The following is a 7796-nucleotide window of genomic DNA, read 5'->3' on the forward strand; positions in this document are numbered from 1 at the left end:
GAGGAGAACCCACCCACACACCATCACAAGCACTATACAAAACTAGATCTTCATCTGCACTCCAGAGCCCAGAATGAGTTTGTCTCCTTTTCTTTAATCTGAGATAAGGGGCTGTAGCCACCTGGCGCTTCACTAGACTGAGATGTCAGTGACTGACAGCCAATGTTGGAAAATATTTGAGAAATAGAGGAACAGAGCAGCAGAGACAGAAAGGGGAGGTAGGTGGGGAAGGGTAGGGATGTGTTTGGGGTGAGTTGGGGCTCATAAGACACGGTGGAGTTCAGTCGGTCCACTGTGGTCAGTGTCCTGGCTTTGGGTTGCTTGATCATTGTTTAATTCTTTACTGTTTCTTAGATACACTGTTTTTATTGAACCACACACCTTGAGGCTTACCCAAGTTCACATTTACCGTTCCTCTGACTACTCTCTATGTACAATAAAATGCGAAGTATTGAGGTCGGGGGAGCAATTGAATCTCATCACATCCTCCATTGAGATGTGAACAAAAAAGTGTGCAATAGACATGAGCCTGCTCATACCTATGATTTATTGAAAAGGAGGGTAGGATCCTTGGGGGGCCTGAAGGTCTGTCCTGGGGAGCATAAACAACAGGAGAACCAGGAACTTCACACATTTTCCCTTCTAGTCCCATGTGTGGGGGCTAGGAATCTGGCCTGAGTCCTGTCTTAAGAGTCCCCAAGATACACGAATGGATACATTCTCCAAGCCCCCATCACTTGCCTTCTCTTTGGGGGTTTAGGTCTGGCCGCTTGTGTAAATCTTAAGCATGACTCTGACAGCAGGTGTGTAGTGAGGACGGAGAGCAGAATGCTTACGAGAATGTCAATGAGTTTAAGAGCTTAAGTTCTCCACCATTTTGTAAAACTTGGGACGAGGCGAAGGTCCAGCAGAGGAGATCAGAACCAGAAATACTGACGCTGCTGCACTGACCTCTTTCCTTGCTCTGAGAAGAGGACTTTCTTGCCTCTGCTCAGAAGAAAGAACCAGTGACATTTTGGTTGCATTGAGTTGTATCTCATTAGGTTGTGAGGGTCTTTAAGACTTGCTACTTTGGGGGCTTCTATTCTTTTCTTTATTTCTGCCAGAGAACTGGGGCCATTACTCAGGGATGGCCAGTAATCATTCATCCACCAAATAAATAATTACCACTGATGAAGGCTGGTCCTGCAGAAGGTAGAGACCTGGGCTCTGCTCTCAAGTCTCAGCATTCCTTTCTACCTGCATACGTCCACCCACACCATTCCCTCTCTGGCCTTCTCATTGGCTCTAGGTTTTCTGAACTTGGGTACCACTGTCATTACTGACTAAATAATTCTATGTTTTTGGACTTCCTTATGCGTTGGAAAGCTTCTGGCAGTGTCTTGGTTTCTGCCTACTAGCCGCTATGTCCCACTCAGGCTGTTAAATCCAAAGCAACTTGAGATGTTGCCAAAAGTCCCCTGGGAATACAACCACTGAGCTCTTTGAAATTTATTTCTTTTAGGACCACATCTTCCACAGAGTTTGCCTCGGTTACTTCTGCTCATGCCGACATCTGTCTTCAGTCTCCTCTACCATTTGTAGCTGCCTCTATCCAGTTTAACACACAATTACTCACCACCCCCTTTTCTTTTATCTGTTTGTGAAGAAGCAGATCAATGAGAATGGTCCTGAGGATGTGGGTTTCCTTTAAGCACATGAACTTACCATATCAAGCTGCTTCAGTTCTGCTAAGGAGACCCCTGTTTCTTCAAGCATCAAATCATATGCAGAGCTACACCAACCACACATCATCAAAGACACAGAGGGGGCATTTGGGGAGGTTTCTAGGTAGCAACTCTCCTTAAAGTGAAATTGATTTTTATATGTTATACAGTTACTTTCTGTATGGGGTTTACTTGAAATAATATGGTGAATAAAATCTGTCCATGTTCTTAAAGGCTTCTCTAACATTTGACATTGAGATTTCATTCATATTGAATTGTGTCTCCCCCTCTAGGTTGAGAGTACCTACAGTGTTTGTTGCTTTGGGGATCTTTAATTCCTGTCTCCTCCCCACTCTTCCCTTTCTTCTCTCTCCTCCCCTCTCCTCCCCCTCCTCTCCTTCCCTCCATTCATAGAGTCTGACTGGCATCAATCTTGTACATCTCCTGCCTCTGTCTCCAGAATTCTGGGAGTGCAGGTGTACACCACCATATTTACCATTGGGGGCTCTTATTAGGAAAGCTACGGCTTTTCCAGAACTGTCTTGCCAGTTCTCAAATTGTATCTCATTGTCCACCCTTGAACTGTGGCCACTGTAAGATGCAGGGACCTTGGACTAGTACATGACAGACTGTTTCAGCTTCACAGTAGAAAACGTGAAAGAGAAAGGAGGCAGAAGATGGGTGCTGTTCTGGCCAAGCAGCAGGTCTGACCTCATGCCCTCTGTATGCCACCCTCCGTATTTAGCAGAGGCTCCAGCGCCTGCAGCTGTGGAAGGCAGGCAGCCAGGAAACCAGCTCCACAGGCTTCCACAGTGTAACCTGCCTTCGGGCCTTCTCCATGGCCCCGGCATGCCTAGGGGTGGCCCCTGGGGCAGGGACAGTGGCTCAGCTCTGGGGGTGGGAGTCAATCTACTTATGGATGGTCAGGTTTCTTTTCCTCTTGGCAGACTATAGTTGGAATGGGAGGCTCCTCAACAAGGAAGTAATTAGACAAGTCGGACAGCGCTGCTTGGCTTCTGAAATGCCATGGGTTTAACCAGGATTAGAAGTACTGATGTGAGGTGGCATTACGAGCCTGGCTCACCAGCAGGCACAGCTTGGCATTTATGATTACTTTTGCCCAAGGAACATTTGTTGATCTGAAGAGGAGGCTGAGAAATGAGTTATTTTTGAAAATTACAAAGTGACCGAGATTCGATGGTTGGAATCTATTGTTCACCTTCTTTACTAGGGTAGGGGGGTGGTTTCTGGAAAACATCTTGGCACTTAGAGCCAAGACCCTTCAGGGCTGTACTATAGATCTAACATGAACTCAAAGTAGACTGCTGTTAAAGAAAGCCTCAGTTCCTTAGCTGTCACTTAGTTATTGGGGTATCACAGTAAGTCTGAAGCCTTGAACTTGGATTAAGGGCATTGCAGACTGTCAGTTTCTCCAGCTGCTTACCACAGCAAATGAAGATCCTACCTGGAAGAAGATGCTATCTGAGGTCTCAAATAACTTCTACTGACACATTTTCAAGTCTGATGCCCAGATCAAAATAAAAGTAAACAAAGGAGCAGAGGAAGGAAACAGATAAATAAGAACCAGCGCGTACAAGAGGCACAAGAGTGCTCAGGGTTCTTCTCTTCTTCCTTTTCAAACATCTCTTTGAATTGTTATGTTTTCACACTGCATATATTGCAAATGGACTGCATGCCTCCCCAACCCCCTCGCCTCTCCCCTGTTAGTCCTCCACTCATCCCCTAGACAACCTCACTTCTACTTTCCAGTTGTGATTTTATGTAGATACATAAAATCTAGGGACCACAAATGAAAGAACAAATATCATATGTGTCTTTCTGAGACTGACTTAATTCACTTAGTGATCATTACCAGTTACATCCATTTTCTAGTGAATGACATTACTGTGTTCTTTATGGCTGAAGAAAAATTTACTGTGATGGCTAGAGAGATGGTTCCATGAATGGAAGGGCTTGGCACAAGCATGAGGACCTGGGTTTAGATCCCTGGCACCCATGTAAAAAGCCAGGAGTGGCCATATTTAGCTGTTTAATGAAAGGCCTCTGTCCAAGGGAATATGGTGGGGAGAAACAGAGGGCTCCCAACATGCTCTTCCTGCCTCCACACTCGTACAAATGGATGCTTGTGTTCTCACACACATGTGTACACATGCATCCATATGTTTTTAAATATTAAAAAAGCAGAAAGTTCCATTATACATATGCCCACGTTTTCCTTACTCTTTCCTTTGTTTTTGCATACCAAGGGGCGGTACAGCTGGTTCATATAGTTATTCTAATTTTAGTTTCTCCAGAGAACGCCATACTGATTGCTATAGTGACTGGACCAGTTTGCACACCGGTTAGCAGCAGAAGAACAGCTCGACCTGGAGGCACAGAACCAAACTCGGGTCCAGTGCAAAAGCGTGCTCAGGTTATTCTTGACGTAGGCTTGCCATGCCCAAACTTTAAAGCATCTCTGCTGGTTACATGCTAGAGCACATGAGAGCCCAAAGTCCAGTGGTGACTATAAGTTATAAAAATAGTTGTACAGATTTGATAAACTCCTAAGCCTCTCTAACTGAAAAAAAAAAAAAAAAAGATGGTAACAGATATTAAGATCCCAGTGAATGTGCTTAGCAGCAAACAACGGAACAAGAGGGTAGGTCAAAAAGTAACTACCCAGACAGAGCACAGAAAGAGAGCAAAGGGTAAAGCTGAAGTCAAAAGTAACATGTATTATATGCAAATAGAGTCCCAAGTGGAAGGGACAGAGGAGAGGATAGGATGAGTCATCTGAGGAAGGAAAATGGTTGAGAATTTCCCCAAACTGATTAAAGTCCTATGAATCTCAAGCAGGATAAATCTAAAACATTCATATCTAGACACGTCGTAGTCAAATTTCAGAAGGTCAAAAGCAAAGAGGAAAACCGTGAAGGCAGACTGAGGTGCAGAAGAAGAAAACACCAAGAGGGCAGACTCCTAAAATCAGTGGGAAGAGAAAGACAGTAGAATGTCTTCATTTACCGGAAGAAATCAATGGCCAATGTAGAACTTGGCACCTGGTAGAGAGAGCTCTCAGAAACAGTTTTCGTCCACATGGAAACAGAAAGAGGGCAGTTGGAAAACTGCATTAATGAAAATTCTGAAAGGTATTCTTTAGGTAAAGAGAAAGTGACCCCAGGTGGGAGCTTGGAGCTGGAGGAAAAATGAAAAGGGATGAAAATGGAAACTATCAAAGTGAATATGCACGAGTACAGATGAAAATGAAACCAATAATGTCTAGCAGTATTTATTTATTTACCTTAGCCCCTTAAAGTGCTAGGATGGCAATTGGGAACCACCATGCTTTGCTTTCCAATCAGGTTTAAAGTGTAGAATCAAGCCAGGCCTGGAGGGTCATGCCTGCCTTTCCAGCATTATGCAGGCTGAGGCAGAAAGGTCACAAGTTTGAGGCCAGCCTGGGCTACATAGTGAAACATTGTCTTAGAAAAGAAAAAAAAAACATATGATAACATTTTTTTACGAATCATGAGAGGGTAAATGATGTTAAAGTGTTCTAAGGTGCTCACATTTGCTTGGAGAAAGGAAAATTTAACGTCAGTGTTTGATAAATCGTAGCCAGCCAGGTGTGGTGGTACCTGCTGTATGTAACCCAGCACCCAGGAGACTGAAGGAGTGTGAGAACACTGGGGACATAGTGAGATGCTGTCTCTAATAATATCCCATTAACATTAATGTTTGATCTGGCAAGTGTATGTTGTGATGTTAAGATAGGTCACTAAAGAATGCAGATATGTGAAATCCCACCAAGGTCACTTTCAGTGGTATATGTAGTACCTACCAAGCCCTCAGTTACAGCTGTGATATCTTCCTCTCTCTGTTCACTGTAAACTTACTCTCTTCTCCTGGGAGATACTCTTCTCATAACCATTTAAGTTTACTTCTGACCAGTTATGACTCCTGCCCCTGCCACACTCATGTTTTCCTCTTCTACCCCCTGTGTCTACTTTGTACACTGACCTCCTAGAGCCTTAATGGATTGACCCACTCCGAATTGGGACACTTGTTTTGCCTTGGAATTGTACCACAAATACCTTTTGTACCTTCTGTGTGCTCATCACACAGCCTCACATGGGAGACACTAAATAATTTTTACAGAAATAGGTAATTACAGAACTCAAGTATCTCTGGGTTATTTCTCAGCTGTGAAAATGCTGTCCACTCTAACATAGCTCAGAGGGTTGCAGAGACGCTCCGATGGGCTAATGTATATGAGAGAACTTGGATTACATAATGCATTATAAAGAATTACTGGGAGTAATAAGCAGAGATGGATCAATCAAGCAGCCATTGGGGATTTATAATATGAAGAACATTAAACCAATGATTTAGATGAAACCAAATTAAAGATTTAGAAAGTTACATTGACTTACAAAAATGGTCAGTTACATGGACACCAGGTTAGTGAGATTCCAAGGTGAACACTCTAATAAATGTTTGCTCTTTCTTATGGGTGCCTCAGGATTATTTAGTCCAGTAGTTTGTAAACTTGAACATAAATCAGAATCACCTGGAAGGCTGGTCAAAAGACACACGGCTCATCCAGCTATAATGCCTATGAATCACATTAGTGACCAGCAAAACAATAGTCCCATGGAGTGCAGTCGTGGCACACATCTTGGTGGTAACCAATGGCTCTCTAATTTGCTTAAGACCCACTCAACAAGAGGGAAACCTTGCCTGGTACTAGAAACCTAGCTAAGTACTCAGTGCTAGTAAAGTCATAGTTATTGGAGGAAAATCTACAACCACTAATTTACTAAACCAGCATAATCCCTAACAACAGTTAATAGGCATTTGTTCTTATTCCTACAGATAAGTGTAGCATTCACTCCTTGTCGAGGTAACTTCTCTTTGCAACAGATGGAGACCACTACAGAAAACCACAACCAATCAAAATGCAGAGTTGTGGAGCCCAGTTCCAGTGGGCTACAAAATACTCCCACACCCAAGACTTAGGGAACGTTGCAGAAGACGGGGCAGGGAGATTGTAACCCAATAGAATTCATCTGTAAGAGTGAAGTTTTAATTTTTTATTACTGTTTTATGCGTTTGGGTGTTTTGCCTGCATGTATGTCTGTGCACTACTTGTGTGCATAGTGTTCATGGAGGCCAGAAGAGGGTGTCAGATCCACTGGCACTGGAGTTATAGATGGTTATGAGCCACCATATGGGTGCTGGGAATCTAATTTAAGTCCGCTTGAAGAACAGTCAGTACTCTTAACCACTGAGCCATCTATTCAGCCCCTGTAAGAGTGAATTTTCAAAATATTCTTCATCTTAAAAGAGTGAAGAATAAAAACATTATTTGATAAATTCATGAATGTGTACAATGCAATATGATTGTATCCATCCTCACTTCTTCCACTCATGACCCTCCCCAACTTTATTATTATTATTTTTTACACACTGTCGGGTTAGTGCTGTCCATATGTGTGTGTGTGTGGGGGGCCATCCACTAGAGCATGGGAAACCTATGAGTAGCTACAACGTACAATGCAGACAGTGGCCACGTGGCCAGGAAGAACTAGGCTGGTGCTGGTACGCTGCCTCGGTGTGCTGGCCTCCAGCTCCGCTAAGTGGGTGAGAGTCCCGGCTGGAAGCAGCCATTTTGCCTGTGTGGCTTCCGGACACCCTCCCCAAGCCAGGCTGCTGCTCTGTAGTACCAACCTTGGCCCCATCTCTGCAGGACTTGACTCACTGCCTCTAAAGAGACTTTCTTGCGGGAGTGTGCGGGGGTGAGATTGAGGTGATGGTCCTGTCACACAGCGTTTCACTTCCAGTACCTCGGTGCTTTACCTTGCCTCTTCCCTACGCTTCCTCCTCCACACATAGCCTTCAGGTTGACTACAGCCAGATGGCTCTATCTACCTGGAGGTTCTTCTCTGGGAAACTCAGACTTGCCCAGCTCCCCAAACAAACACAATATCCTGCCAAAGAGTGATTTCTTAGGTTTATTGAGTTCTCTGAGATTTTTGGTTTATGGGACATCACTGTGTCTCTCTAAAGCAAATTTAATAATAGTGT

Source organism: Onychomys torridus, chromosome 13 (assembly GCF_903995425.1).
Source record: "Onychomys torridus chromosome 13, mOncTor1.1, whole genome shotgun sequence".
NCBI classification, from domain to species: Eukaryota; Metazoa; Chordata; class Mammalia; order Rodentia; family Cricetidae; genus Onychomys; species Onychomys torridus.